The following is a 16,945-nucleotide window of genomic DNA, read 5'->3' as shown; positions in this document are numbered from 1 at the left end:
ATATGTATTTGGATTTTTGGATAAGTTATTCAGGATGATTAAAGTATTTCATTGGCATTTATATGCTATTAATATATTTCTGATTCAAGTCTATTTAAATAAATGTATACGTGTACACACTACATGTGCAAATGCATATATTCATTCTTATATGTGTATATATTCTTATATATGTATACATATATAAAATATAATATGTGCACATACATGTAAATATACATGTACATATATTATTATTTTCATTTGACTGTAAATTATTGTTTTACTTTATTTGCCAAACATGCTCTTTATTGATTTTACTTTATTTTGTGTTTAAAATGTTGTAAAGAGGAGCCAGGCGCAGGTGGTTCACACCTGTAATCTTAGGAAGTCAGGAGCCTGAGATCTGAGTATCATAGTTCAAAGCCATCATGTGCAGGAAAAGTCCATGAAATTCTTATCTCCAATAACCACCAGAATGCTGGAGGAGAATGCCGGAGGTGGTACTATGGCTCAAGTGGTAGAGCTCTAGCCTTGAGTTGAAGAGGTGAGGGACAGAGCCCGGGCCCAAGGTTCAAGGCCCAGAACCACCACCAAAACCAGCAACAAGAAAAAGAATACTGACTCAAAAAGCAATAGTATTAAGCAGTCTTAAAGATAGGATCAAGTCTAACATTTTAGAATTATCTTAGATACCAACAATCTTGGAGTCAAATGAGCCATGAGCCCTCAGAATGTTAACTGAATTTCTTAGTTTATTTACACAATCATTATAAGTATGCATTTTTCATCTATCTTTATTTTCATTTCACCACAGAATGTGTATTTTTATATCCTTTATGTCATACTTGAATACCAAAGCCTATGGAAGGTAGTTATTAATTGGTGTATATTAATTATATGAAGATATCTTATTGAAATATCTTACACTCTCACATATCGATGAAGGGCCTGATTAACCTGATTCTGGCTTTCTCCATTCCCATTGCTGCCACGTCTACTCTGGTGGAGTCTGCTTAGCATGGGATACCTGCTTTCAGATCTGAGAATGGGGCTTCAAAGAGGCCTACCTCTTGGAAAGGCTGGCAAGCCCCTGGGAAAGATGTGTTCCTGTTTTTCTTTTCTTCGCTGTATAGGAGTGCCTATTAATCTTTTACTGTTCCTGCTGCTTGTTCTACTTACTCATGCTCAACGTTCCCTTATTCAGGGCTCTTTCTTGGAAGTGTTGACGACTCCAACATCTGATGAGTGTCCTGAGGATATGACTAACTCACCAGAGTTAAGTGCTACCCTAAAAGCCCCTCTTATGGAGGCCATGAGACAAGTCATAAGTAAATATAAAAGTATTGGGAGTTTCATGACGTCACTTCAGCAGAAGGAATTGTTTGTAAGAGATTTACAAGAAGCTGTAGGCACGGCTAGAGGAGAAAGAGTGTATGGTTATTGGAGACTTCCCTTTAATCCTGAAGAATATACAATAGACTCATATAGATATCCTGTAGATAAGAAAGATGTAGAGGGATATTTAGACCCAAAGCTAAATAAGATTCCTAAAGGTTGGTAGATGGAAGGTGGCAATGGCTTATCAGAGGAAAATGGTGGGATACTCCATTATCTAGAGGAACCCAAAGACTTCCCCCAGATCCATAGCCTTTTACAGGTGTGTATGATAAGGAGGGCAACCATTGGGAAAACTACTTATGAAAAAGAACTTCCTATTACTCTCTTCCATTTACTGAGAGACTTGCTAGATCTAGGTCTCCTTGGTGCTTACTATCAAAGAAGGAACAAGAAAGATCTTATGAGAGAGTTAAGGCCTCTATGGAGAAGAGTAATCGATTATGTGAAAGGGTTACAGAGAAGACACTATGAGCTTGAATTTGATATATGGCCAGATTTAACTAAGTATACTGAATATCATGATTTTTGGCCACAAATTGGGGACCCTTGAAAGAATGGCAAAGAAGCAAAATTGCTTAGAAAAGATTTGAAACGCATAAAGTACAAAACTAAACAAAAGTAACAATAATGTACTAGAGTTCGTGCCTTTCTGTCCAGCACCTTGCCTATGTGCTCTGGTTAATGGTTAATAGGTGATAAATATCTAAACCAATTGTGTTTCTTAAAAATAGAGGTAAAGCCGAAAACAAGTGCCTATCATCATAGCTTGTCATCTATAAAATAAGATCAGGCGACCAGCTGGTGACCACCCAAAACGAAGCCTTGCAACAAGATTGTGTAACCTTTTGCCCTTTCTCATGGAGACTTTTGCTATAAAAGCTTGTTATCCTCTGCAATAAATCGCACTCAGCACTCACTCCTCTTGTGTGTGAGTTGTCTGTTTGCCATCTCCCCACCTGTTCTATTTACCTCCACTAGGTGTCCTCCGTCGTCCCTACAGAGCCGGTCTGAGGCATATTGTCCTTTATATTTCAACTGTTTTCTGTGAATTTCTTTGTGCTACCTTCACACATTGTCAAAATGTATTAAAGTGCTATTTACTCACCATCATTGAAAATTATACAATGCTGAATATAAAAGCAAAAATCTAAATAAATGGAGTCATAATTTTTGTTGATTGGAGGATACAATTGAGAAAAGATATAAATTGTCTCTTCCCCTTTTTTTTTCATTCATGGGGATTGAAATCTCTAGTCCTAGTGCTGTCCTTCTGTTCTTCAGTTCAAAGTGAATGCTCTACTCATTGAGCAACTGTGCCACTTCTGGTTTTCTGGTGGTTAATTGGACATAAGTGTCTTAGGGACATTCCCATTCCAGCTAGATTTTAACCACACTCCTCAGATCTCAGCCTCTATGCAGCTAGGATTACAAGCATGAGCCAACAGCGCTCGGCTTCACAGTTTTATTTATGTTTATGACAATTTCTAAAAACACCTGACTAGCACTCTTTGAGTCACTGACAAAAAAAAATAAACTGGAATATATTTCTCTGTAAAATATTAAAGTTATTAGTGTAAAATTGTTATATTTGTAGAGGAAAGATTATACACCTCAATGGGTCTGTAGGGTACCAGATTAGATCCACATAAATATTATCAAGGAGTATTTAATAAGGGGTAAAGCCAAACGTTTGTGGAATGACGTTCTGCTTAATAAGAGGTGATAGGTTAGGCAGAATTTGGGAAAATTAAAAAGTGAACATTGACTTAAACATAGCAATTTATTCAAATGTTAACTTCAAGCAGGATTAAAACGTGGCATATAAAACAAAAAAGAGATGTAAATGTAAAGGAAAGGAAGATGTTTTGACAATTTTGAGATGAAGCAGTCAAATTTGGCGTTAAAACTATAGGAAAGGAAAATGAAAGAGTTGAACTCAATAAAAGTGTAAAACAATTTAGTCTATGAAAGCTCATATACAAGTGGTGAATAGAAGTTGGGAGCAGGTGACTCATGTATCTCATCCTAGCTACTTGCGAGGCTGTGATTTGAGTATTGCTGTTTGAAGGCAGCCCACAAAATAAACTCCCTGATAATCTCATCTCTGATTAATCAGCAAAAAAGCCAGAAGTGAGGCATGACTGAAATGGTAAATTGTTAAAAAATTGCAACAAATCTCAGGGACCCTGAGTTCAAGCCCCGGGGACCAAACAAGTTGGAATCAACTTGTTATAATGTAACTGTTATAAATTTTAACCAGTAAATCAATTAATATTCCACATTCCCACAGAAATATAATTAGTAACAAAAGGCATAATTGTTTTCTTAAAACAAGTAATGGAATCATGAATTTCTTTCACTTTACAATTCATGTTTTATGTAACTTTAATTAGCAGACTTCCAGGACTAAAACTAAATATATTAATTGTATACTACAAGAAGCAAAGTGATTATAGTTAAGAATAGATATTTCCTAGCCAGAAGATGTTTTTGAGCATTCTCACTAAAAAGAAATGTTACATGTAGAAATTAATGGATATGATGTAGCTTTATCATTACACAACATATAAATGAATGAGATTATCAATCAATATCTCATAGCTATGCAAAAAATAATTGTGTAGCTAGGAGCCAGTGGCTCATGCTTATAACCCTAGCTACTAAGAAGGCTGAGAGCTGAGACTCATGGTTCAAAACCAGCCTAGGCAGGAAAGTCCATGAGACTCTTATTTCCAATGAGCCACCAGAAAACTGGCAATGGCTCAAGTGGTAGAGCAGTAGTCTTGAGCTGAAGAGCTGAGTGACAGTGTCCAGGCCCAGATTTCAAGCCCCACGACCAACAAAAATTAAAAAATAAGCAGTTAGAAATAAACAAATATTTTGACATAAATGTTAAAAACTATACTCTAAAAATTTTTAAATCCTTACTTGATATACTAGTTTATATAAATATAGAGAATTGCTTTCTGGATTAGTTGTCATTGAATCAATTTTGTAAATCACACATTTGTCACTCAATTCGTTTTTGTATATTTCTATACTTATATATCTTAAGTATAATTAAGTGATACGTGAAAGCCAATACTGTTTTAGGAATCTTCCTTGGCTTTCTATATTTAACCCTCCTACCCTAAAATCAATATGCCCTCCAACATAGTCAGACGTTTCATCTCATTGGAGCAGAAAAGTATAAGCCATAATCATTGTTGGAACAAGTAACGTTTCACATGTATTACACTTAGTTTAAGAACCAAAATATTCAAATCACCTTAACAATGCCAGTAATAGCAAAATGTCTTCTGAGCTTTTCAGTCTTTAAGAAGATGAAAATCTTTAATTATCCATCTATTTTTTTTTCTACCTAACATCCTATATCTTAGAAGATATTTTTGGGTAACTTTCTGTTCCTGATTAGAAGACTGGAACAAAGGCAATAATGAAAACAGCCAAGGAAAATATTTGAAAACTATTAAAAAAGCAATCACAGACACTCCTGTTTTCATCAATTTTGATGAGAATGTACGTTAAAATATCACTTTTTGTTGCATTTAAAGAGCATTAATTAAACTTTAATTAGCAGTGAAGAAGGGAACAGAAAGCTTTGTTTGAAGACAGCTTGACTTTGAACAATTCAACACAAGCATAATGGAATTATCTTGTTTTTCTATGCAGTTGTTAAAATAATAGAGAACAACACCCAAAGGCAGGAAAACACCTAAGTCAAAGCAGTAAACTTTTGTCTATAAAATAATTTTGAGGGTCTGACTCTTTTAAAGTCAGGCTTGCAAAGAGGAAAGTGTATTTGCTTTGGTGTGAACAATAAAAAATATAAAAATCCTCTATTAATGTTTATCATATTTTGACTAGGACTTCTCGTGTTGGAGAAGAGAAAGGTATGAAAAAGTTCAAGATTATTGGACTATTCCCCAATATCATTCTTATTTATCAGCTATAGCTATGGAAGTAGCCTTAATTACTCTTAATATCATTCTTACATTTAGAAGCATTGTTTGTTTCTGGGTTATAAGCTGCAAACACTTGAGTATTAATAATGGGTCATTTCCTAAGAGTAGAAAGATGCTGTGTAAACAAACCTAAAATATCAAAGACTTAAAATAGTGGAAACTATTTTCTAGCTATATCACACTCTGTAGATGTAGATTTTGTTTCCCATTGTTTCAGGGGAACCATTTTTGTTATCTTCTTTTTCACCGTCTAGTGATCCTATACCATCCTATACCATCCTGGGATGGCTGGACATTTACTGGATTCTCTAATTGCTGTTGGATAGTTAGGAAGGATAGAAAAGTGAGTTTTGAATCAGTTTTACCTTATTTTTATTACTTTAGAAACTGTAACTCAAAACGACATATATTATCTCTATAATATTAGGAGACATTTCATTTCCACATTCTTACCCTAGCCTTCTACATAATTTTGGTATTTAGTGATCTCCAAATGAGAAAATAAAGATAGGAAACTTCTTATTTAAATATTATTTAGAATTTCAAGACTTCTCTATGTAAGGCCCATAAGTAGTATGCACATCATACATGTGTACAAAGACAGTGGCAACATTTTCTTATTCTCAAAAACTAGGAAATGTTGTGTCCCTGTAGTTGCTTCAGGAAAAGGCTGTAGTTGAATTAGTTTACTAAGCTAAATCTGCTGTAAAATATTTCTACACTTAGTTGGCTTGAATAATCTGTATTTATCATTTTTCAGTTCTAAAGGACAGAAATTTAAAAGAAGTCTCACTAGATTAAAATCGAGCCACCTACAGAGCTAAAATATTTTTCAAATAAATTTAGTGGAAAAAACATTTACCTGCTGTTCTTCTTTCCAGAAATTCAGAATCTGGGTTGTTGTTGTTTTATTTTCTAATGTAGCATCTTCACATGTCTTTGATGGTTCTAACCTCATCATGTCCTTTCGAACTACACATGGGACTTTAAAGTACCCATTTGAATATATTTCCCCCATCTGATAATTCTTCATATTTGTGTTCCTTGGATTATGAAAGGTGATTATTTTACAAACTAATATACATATAATGCAAATGTACATTTGAGAGATTAGTTATTTGGGGAAGACAGATATTATGGAAAGGTATTTTGCTATGTAAAATGAGTGTGTAGCATTCTTTCTACTATAAACTGTTACACTTTCATTAATTTTGAACAATATATTTCTTCAATGAAATATAACTAAACAAAAAAAATTAGTCCCAGAAAGCAATTAATCCTGATTAAAACATTGTCATGTACTAGAAATCCTAAATGCCAGAGAGCAACAACTAAAGTAGTTGTGGCACTATCACTTTTTGTATATTCTGCTTACAGTCTTCTCGTTTGAAGAGCATTGGACTGTTATTATTTTGGAATTATGGTTAATATTTATTTGACTGCTATTTTTAAAGAATGCATTACCCAATACTGGTTCTCTTTTTCTAACTTTTTTGGATCTATTCTATTTCTGAAAGAAACACAGCCATTTGCATTACATTAACTGCTTATTGAAGTTGAATCAGCATGGAGAGGAAAAGAAGAAAAAAAATATATCTCTGTGGGTATGTCAAAGTAAAAATGTATCTACTAGCTATTTATCTTAAAATCATCTATTTTTCATTATGTTTACATTCTCATAAAATTTAGCCTCTCAACTCACACAATGTTAATGCAGTCTTATTTCATGCCTCCCCAAAGCAAACAACAAATTACTATTTATTTTTAAATCATTTTTAATTTTTTAATTATCATTTATTTTAAAAACTATATTTTTATAACGTTAGCCAAGGCAATGGTTCACTAGCTGTTTAGAGTCATGTTCAGAGTATATGGTGAAATCCAGAAAGGGAAAAATAATCATGGTTTTATTCTTCCTTGAGCCACTCTGATTTACTTCATCTATTTCTGAAAGAATAAAATTCTGGTTTTGAAGCCTTTTGCTTCATATCCACAATGTGTCATTCTTCCTTTATTAAAAGGAGAATTTGGAGAAAAGATGAGAATCCACACTAGAAAAAGGAGAAGAGGAAAAGAGAAAGAGAAATCTAGATATTATTTTCTTCCTCATCTCAATCACAAGGTCTGGATAATGATTGTGGATATTAGATACTGTGCTCTAGAGTGATTAAACACATCTATAGAAATAGATAATCCCACAAGTGATCACATGGAGAATGCTTATTTATTAAAAATTGTAATATCATCCAATAGGAAATGTTATCAATTTGTTTAGTTCTTGTTTAGGATTTGTCAATTCTGGTGTACTATAGTCAACTCTCATAAAGGTATAAAAGAATGGTAAGAAACTAGCATCTTAATATCATATTCTAATATTAGCTTAGTTCTGCCTGTGTTATATGTATGAGGTTGTATTTGAGTTTTGCCTCAATTTCACATGCTATACTCTTCCAACATATAAGTTGAAAGTAGGCTCCCTCTGGAAATATGCTACTTTGATAGCTAAGGAGAAAAAAGACACAGATAATGAGATAGAAATCTTCCCCTAGAAATAGCCTTTCACCACTTCTGGTTCACTTCTGTAAGCTGAAGTAAGTCACATGACCCACCTTGACATTGCAGAGTAGAGGTAAATCTCACCTACAGGAAGCTGATTCAGGACATAGAGTAATATGCCAAGATATGCAACACTTGAGATAAACAGGAAAAAAAAGAGATCCATAATAAAATCAATCATACTTGCCATCACATGTGTCTGCAGGAAGGATGCTATTACGTTCCTTATTTTCTGAAACTACTGAGATCTTCAAATCATGTCTTTTATGTTTGGATGTTACAGAATTTAGAGAACATTTTGATACTGAGACAGCATAAAATCTCAAAGAAACTTGGAGTAATCATTTCAATGCTACCTTTTGTTCTCCAAGAAAAGAAACCATTTTATAGGCAATAATTTATAATTTCTTACCTAGTATCTTATTTTTCCAGAAATGGATTTTGTTAATATATGTGACTATCCACCAGAATAAATGTCTTCATTTATCTGCATCTTGTGCAAACAGCAAGTCAATTAGATGTAAGTGGGAGTTCATCAGTAGCACTTTTTAAAAATGCAAAAAATGTGGACAGAGAGCCAATATACATATTTTTTCCACCATCACATACTACATCCTCCTTCTTCCTTCCTAGGAAACACTTCCAATCAGTAAAAAGGCGTAGATATTTGGTTCTTGACAAGGAAAGTGGAAGCAGAATGTTATGGATGTCGGGGATGACAGTTAATAGTGTTTCACATAATAATATCACATACAACAGCCCTAAGAGTCCTGCAGGTCTTGACACTACTTCCTTAGTGATGTGATAGGAATGTCAGCCTTACTGGACTTAGTATTGTTTTCCACTTCCTTTTCTACCACCTGGCCTAAATTGTAATACATATTAACGGAATGAAAAAGCAATGCCATCTTAAGAAATTCCCATTGCAACAAGACATTATTTAAAAAAAAATAACTTTACAACTTTGGCGGTATGAGGGGATCGGTGGGCAGGGAAGGTAAGGGGAAACAAAGGAGGAGGCAAAAATGCTTGATAAGAAATGTACTCATTACCTTGCTCATGTAATTATAACCCCTCTGTACTGTATTTTAACACAAAAAATTATTAAAAAAAAATCATTTAGGACTCTGGGAATGTGGTTTCATGGAACAGTTATTCTTAGCATACATGAAACCCTGGGTTCAATTACTCAGTACCACATAAAGAGAAAAAGAAACACTGGATGTGGTGTTTTGCCTCAGGTGGTAGAGTTCTAGCCTTGATCAAAAACAAAAACAAAAACAAAAAAAGAAGCTCAGGAACAGTTCCCTGGCCCTGAGTTCAAGCCCTAGTACTAGCAAAAGAGTCATTTAACTAGGAAAAGCAAAATAAAGAACCCATGCTTGGAATATATAATTGCTCCTTCCAAATGATGCCTATCAATAGTCCTTAATTCATGTACTTTACCTATATTAGAATACTGTGTTGAACAAAAAAAAAAAACGTTGTGTTAATAGGTCATGGCAATTAATACCAGGACTGTGCTTAGATATCAGTGAAGATTAATCCTGGAAATTCAAAGATTCCAGGCTCGTGAGTGGCCACTGCTAATCACAATCAGAAGGGTAGTATAAGTGAGATTTGAAAATCTTTTTGGTAAGCTAAGGCACCAAAAAGGCAGAGGTTAATTAATAGTTTTGACAGAAGGAATAACTCCAGATGGAAGGAATAAATGAAAATAATAACTAAGTTATACCATAAACTGTTGTAGAGAACTATTTTTGGTTATTGAAGAACAAGTTATCAACTAGGCTTATTCCTCATTGCCTTTAGCATTCTAACAACTTAGACTAGTTCATAATCTCTGTGTGATAAGTTGTATATCCTTCTATGCTGCTCTTTCATACCTGATCTCCTACAAATCTGTCTTTCTCTATTTTTCTATGAACAATTTCTGATACTAAGTCCACATACGCAGACAACAGAGGATGCTAATGTAAGAGTCCCACAGCTCATGAGTCATTAATGTAAGAACATGGAAAAGGAGGGCATATTTATTGCTACCTCCATTTTATTGAAAGCTGCAATGTCACACTATTTGATTCAAATTTCCATTCTTTGTCAACATAGTGTCATTAAGTGCACATAAATGCAAATACGAGCTGGGTGCTGTTGACTCACACTTGTAATACTAGCTACTCAGGAGGTTGAAACCAGAGGATTGTGGTTCAAAGCCAGCCTGGTCAGGAAAATCCATGAGAAACTTATCTTAAATTACCATCAGAAATCCAGAAGTAGTGCTGTAGCTAAAGTAGTAGAGCACTCATCTTCAGCTGAAGTGCTGAGGGACAGCACCCAAGATCAGAGTTCAAGCCCCACGACCAACAGAAAAAGTTCTTCAAAAAGAACGATGAAGTCAATATTAATCTTCCCAAGCTGAGAACATAATTCCAAAATAATTCAGTGAACCTACGTTTGCTGAGTTAAATTATGGTTTCTTTGCTGAACATATTCTCTTCTTTTAAAAAATTGTTGAATACTAGGTTTATGATAAACTTCATCTAACATGTCTTGGTTCAAAAGAGAAGTCCATACAGTTGATGTCACTTGGATTTATTACAATCTCAAAGCCAACAGGCAAGAGAGTCTGTCAAACTCTTATCTGTAACTAAATACCAAAAAAGCAAGAAGTGGAGTTGTTGCTCAAGCAGTGGAGTACTAGCTATGGTGGCAGGAGGACAGGAAAGACAACGGTTTAGGGACAGGGTCCAGACTGAGTTCAAGCCCCAGAAGCAGCACAAACTAAACAAACAAGCACGGAAAAAAACCCACATATTTCTTTGGGACCATCCTTACAGCACTGGTTTGAAAAGAGGCTCCTTTTGCTGATCATACTCACGGATCCTGCTTTTTGGAATCCTTATTGCTATGGTGAACTCAGGACCAGATTAAAGAAATGGATAACTGACTCCTGCAACAAGACAATCATGTCAGGAGTGAAATATCTAGGCATAAGGTACATTTAAACCTACATATCTTTGCTTCTTTGCAGTAGAACACTTTTAAAACAACGTTATTTCCATTTTATCTATTTTGGCCTTCAAATGACATATTGTTTCCTTTTGTAATACTCTCAACTAGAAATTTAACGACAAGTTTTATGTGAGTAAAGAACACACTCGAAAAAGTCAGGGACAGAGTTTCCTTCAAGCTTTGAATTCTTTTCTTGTACAGTAAAATGAGAGCACAAATGAAGTTGAACTTGTCATTTCTCTATGTTCAATTCCTCTCTGGGAATCAGTTTCCACTTCCAGTAACAGTTCCTTCCAATTACTTCAAGTAACAATCTATGGTGCTGCTCCAGGTAAAATGAACGTTTTGTGGCTTCATTGAAATAGCACAAGTAAATCGTTGTACATGAGGTAACATGTGTTTCAGAAACAACTTAGTAATGAGAAAATACGGAATTTAAATCGTTTATAAAACATTATACATGTACATATGGCCATATAAAATGGTGTTAAGTGAAATGGACTCCAAGATAGGACACAACTTGATTTTTCTTTATTGTCACCTAACAGGTAATATGTGAAATTTTTGTTTCTCTTCTATTTTCTACCTCCACGGTATAACCCCTGTTTTTACTGTATTTGATGTCGGTGATCTGCATCTTGTATATACCTTTTTCTAATGTGGGGAAGGGAAGGGAAATAACAAAATGCTGAAACAAGGATACAGTATGACCCATTGTAACAATGAGTTCTACAAGAGACTATGTAGAAAATGAACTTTACAACTTGAGGAGGGCAGTGGGGATTTGGGGCGACGAGGAGGGAAAGGAAGGCAGGGGAAAAACAAAAGAAGAGGTAACAATGCTTGATAGATTATGTACTACTTAACTTACATATATAACTCTAACCCCTCTGTACAACATTTTTACAATTAAAAAAGCATGAAAAAACCATTACCTTGGAGTACATTAAGTTAAAATTTCCTAAATGCTCTATAAATTAAGACCAATTTTAAGTGAGAAGAAGGTTCTCAGAAATATTTGTATATATGTTGTGCATTATTTCACAAGTGTACATAAGTTAACAGTAGGAGAAACAATATGAATAATAGGAGAAAAAGAAGTTCTGTGTTTAAGTAAGGTTATTCAATACAGTATAGAAGACTCTGCAAATAAGACAAATTTGAAACAATAAAGCCAAGGCCAGTATGTAAATCTACGGGAGTGATATAGAGAAAGCATTACTACTAAGTGGAACATGAAGTATGAGGCCACTCTGTTTCTTCTACTAGCACTAAATCATGGCAACTAATCATACAAATTTGTAAAAAGTAGAATGGAAGAACAATTCTAGTTTCAAAGCAAGTCAGATATAAGAGCATGGACTTAACTGGAAAAAAGCCATGTTGAGAGACAAGGAATTATATTAGCAATGAACTGTTTGCTAAGTTCATATATCTTTTTATTTCTTTCCTTTTCTTTTTTTTTTTCTTTGGTATTTGTGGGGCTTGAAGTCTGGGCCTGGGCATTCTTCCTCTACTCTTCAGCTCAAGGCTAGGAGTCTACCACTTGATCCACAGTGCCACTTCCAGTTTTCTGGTTGTTAATTAGAGAAAAGTGCTTCAGAAACTTTCCTACTTGTGCTGGATTTGAACTGCAATCCTCAGATCTCAGCCACCTGAGTAGCTAGGATTATAGATGTGAGCCACTGTCACCAGGCTTAAGATCACATTTCTAAGAGTGTACACTCAATATATGTAATGTGTATGTTCATCTATCTTTTTATGAATTCTTAAGTTAAAAATCTGGGTTAGACTTTACATTCACAAAACTGTTTCAATTTTAAAAGTTGATACTCCTGGAAAGATAAAACCTAAGAATGTAAAGGATTCTGGGAAGTTCAGTTTGCATTCAGCCTGGGGGAAAAAAAAGTATTTGCGACAATACCTATAATTAACCAGCCTAAACCTGCATTGTAAGAATGGCTGAAGTGATGGAATACTAGGTATGAGCAAGACTGCTGAATAAGAGCTTGAGGTTTTGGCATACATACATGCAAGCATGCACATACACAGAGGCACTTAGATGTGTAAACACACATATGAAACAACTCTCAGAATGTGTAGAAAAAGTTGGAAAATAATAGAACATATGTCCTGAGTAAGAATAGAACAATGATAATTTTTAATATTAGAAAATCCTCAAGTGAACTTTCCTAAAAAGAACTTGAGAATATTACAAAGGTAAGGACCGGAGATATTAAGAAAGTCAAGTAATCATTATTAAAGGGATCATATCCATGGAGGAATGAATCAGAGAACCCTGCAGGTACATCTAAAAATGTTCATATCCTGTGTCGAATGTTAGAACGTCTTTGAAAATTGTACATAAACAGTCAGAGCTGTCAGTCTAGTGTATAAGATCATCAGAGAAGTTCAGAATTGCTAGTCTGTTTCTAGATTAAATAAACCAACAAACTATGGCAGGGCAATGTGATACAAGCCTGGAATTCTAGCACTCAGACTAAGAAAGGAGATTAGAGAGTGGAATTACATAGCGATACCTTCCCTGGACCAGGTAGTATAATTTTGTCTCAATAAAACAAGCCAAACAACAAGAAAGCAATATACAGTTGGATGTTTGGGCTAATTTTTTCACTGTTTTGATAAGTCAAGTTCCCTATTGAAATGCAACTCATATAGAATCCTCACTTGTGTTTTACATGCTCTCTTCATTACAGAACATTGCTAGACGCAAAATAGCTCATGATTCCCAATCAAAAATTTGAAAAAGTAAGCATCATTCTGTTGGATTCCAAAGAAATGATGAAGAATTACAACAGCTTAAGCCTGGAGAAATAGCAAAGTTCATCTAATGTAGGACTTTGGAGACTTGCCTAAATTAGAATTTAGATTTGGAATGAATGTTCTTTGTTTATAATTTCATATTCTCTAGGATACTACAAAATTGTTTTCAATTAGAATATTTAATTTAGAAATTCACAAATGATTCTGGCATTCTATTTGCCTAGAATATTCTTTCAAGTGAGGTATAATTAGAAATTAGTTAATAGATTATTGCAACAGTTCATGTATAACATGATAATCTGAATAATCTAGACAAAGTTGCCAACAAATGGATGCTATTAATTTATAAATTTAGAAAAAGAGCAATTTTTGAGACTTTGGTGTAATATGGTATGAAGAGAGTAATTGTATGACATCTTTTTTCTTCTACCTATACATAACAGAAGAAGAATTTTCCTTACGTACCTCTTAATTACTCATACAATGAGGGAAAAAAAGCTAGGTTTAATGTTTGTTTTTATTTTGTTTTTGTTGTTTAGTTTATGCTAGGGCTTGACCTCTGGGTCTGGGTACTGTCCCTGAGCCTGTTTTTGCTCAAGGCTAGTGCTCTACCACTTGAACCTCAGTGCCACTTTTGTCTGGCTATTCCTTATGAGTTTATTGGAAATAAGAATCTAAGGAACCTTGCTACCTCGGTGGGTTTGAACCATAATCTTCAGATCTTAATATTCAGATATTCAGATCTCCTGAATATCTATGATTAGATAAAAATATATAATAAAATTAATATAAAATAATAATATAAATACTATTTGCAAGTGTTCTGATCTCAAGAATACCACTGGAGGGAAAATGATGCAGAAAAGTTTAGTGTAGTGTTCTTCACACAATTGGGAGGGCATCACAGCAGAAGTGTGCCACGCCGGCTCCACTGAAGTCTGCTTAGCATGGGAAACCATCTATCAGACCTAAGAAAGGGGCTTCTGTTAGGTTTTTAAAAAGAGGTAACCGAGTAAGAACAGCACCAGCACGCACGTGGTATTCAGGTAAGGGGTAGGTTTATTCAGTAGACCTGCTGGGACCAGGCAAGGTTGGCACTCCACGTGGTTTTGAAAGGCCTGGCAATGAGAGAGAGCTGGGAAAGAGGAAAGAGCTAGAAAAGAGCAGAGAGAGGGGTAAGAACAGTAGCACTCACGTGGTATTCAGGTATTCAGAAGACCTGCTTGGACCAGGCAAGTTTGGCACTCCACGTGGCTGGGAAAGAGAGAGGAAAGAGCTAGAGCAGAGAGAGAGCAGAGAGAGCTAGAAAAGAAGAGCAAGAGCAAAAGAGCTAGAAAACAAGAGCAAGAGAGCTTCTGGGCCTGGGCTAGGCCTTATGTACGGTATGGGTGGGGAAAGGTGTGGCCACATCAAATTCAGATATGACCTCAGCGGATGCAGATGTGACCTCTTCCAGGTGTCCCAGTTGCCTAGGTAACGCAGGTAATGGGTGGAGACTTTGCTGCGAGGAGGGTGGAGTCTGCTAGCCATCCAGGAGCGGACCTTACAGCTTCAGAGACCTATCTCTGAGTTTTGAGACTTCACCGAAGTCTACCTCAGAGAATGGGGCTTTACAGAAACCTATCTCCAAGTTTTGGACTTCACCGAAGTCTACCTTGGAGAATAGGGCTTCTAAGAGGCCTACTCCTGGAAAGGCTGGCAAACCCATGGGAAAGATGTGTTTCTGCCTTTATTTTCCTCATAAGAGTGCCTATTAATCTTTTACTGTTTCTACTGCTCTTTGTACTTGCTCATTGTCAACGTTCCCTTATTCAAAACTCTTTCTTAAGAGTGTTGAGGACTCCAATATCTGATGAGTGTCTTAAAAAATATGACTAACTCACCAGAGTTAAGTGCTACCCTGAAACCCCTCTTATGGAGGCTAGTAGACAAGTCATAAGTAAATATAAAAGTATTGGGGGTTTCATGAAGTCACTTCAGCAGAAGGAATTGTAAGGGATTTACAAGAAGCTGTAGGCTCAGCTAGAACAGAAAGAATGTATGGCAATTGCTGAGATAACTACTTCCGAGAAAGAACTTCCTGTTACTCTCTTTCATTTACTAAGAGACTTGCTAGATCTAGGCCTCCGTGACCTTGCTATTAAAGAAGGAACAGGAAAGATCTTATGGGACAGTTAAGGCCTCTATAGAAATAAGGTAATGGTTAGTTGATGACAAAACATTGAAATCCATTATATTTCTTAGAGATAAGCCGGAAACAAGTGCCTATCAGGAGACCAGCTGGTGACCACCCAAGAATGAAGCCCTACAGCAAGGTTGTGTAACCTTTTGCCCTTTCAGGAGACCAGCTGGTGACCGCCCAAGAATGAATCCCTGCAGCAAGATTATGTGACCTTTTGCCCTTTCTTATGGAGACTTTTGCTATAAAAGTTTGTTATTCTCTGCATTAAATCGCACTCAGGACTCAGCACTCAGCATCCACTCCTAATGTGTGTGAGTTGTCTGTTTGCCATCTCCCCATCCCATTCCAGGTTCCTCCCTTAGGTGTCCTCCATCATCCCGACAGAACCTGGTCCGCGGCAGGTGGCGCCCAACGTGGGGCTCGAAGCTGGGCAGGAAGCAGTCTCTTCAGTCAAGGAACCTTGGGAGGTAAGCATCTTCATTTCTTTTCACCTGGAATAGTAGTCAGAAACTCGTTGTGGTGCTGCAGGCCCCTCAGTTGCGGCTGGGAAAGATAACGAGTAAATCATGGGGAGTTCATCTTCTAAGAATAAGGATAGTTTGTCTCTATTTTAAAACATATGCTAAAAGCATGAGGCACTAAAGCCTCCACAGCAGCAGTGGGAGAACAAACTAATCCTTGGTTCCCGCAGGAAAAAGGGAACCATTGAAAAAGTGAATGTAAATCTAAGTTCCATAAAGACGGAACTCCTCTTCAAGAGGAAACAAAAAACGGACAGAGGGGCAACCAGCCCCTCCCCAAGAGAATAAGAAACAATTAGATCATTTGATACAATTTTCATATTTCAGGAATGGTGAAAGCCTGCAGGTGTGGTCTTGGGGCTGGCGGAGAGTCTTGGCGGACGCGCTATAAGACTGCCAGCAGGGCCAGTGGGAGATGTCCCCTGGACCCCTGGGTGGGGCTGTCCTCGAGATCGGGTAGAGGGGGTTCGAGTCCCCCTGATTGACCGATTCTCTCTGGTTGGAAGCCCTTCTGGACAAACTGTCGGACCAGCAGTCTGATGCGC

The sequence above is a fragment of the Dipodomys spectabilis genome, unplaced genomic scaffold (genome assembly GCF_019054845.1).
Source record: "Dipodomys spectabilis isolate Male_0828 unplaced genomic scaffold, ASM1905484v1 ptg000203l, whole genome shotgun sequence".
In the NCBI taxonomy this organism is placed as follows: Eukaryota; Metazoa; Chordata; class Mammalia; order Rodentia; family Heteromyidae; genus Dipodomys; species Dipodomys spectabilis.
This window is presented reverse-complemented; position numbering follows the sequence as displayed.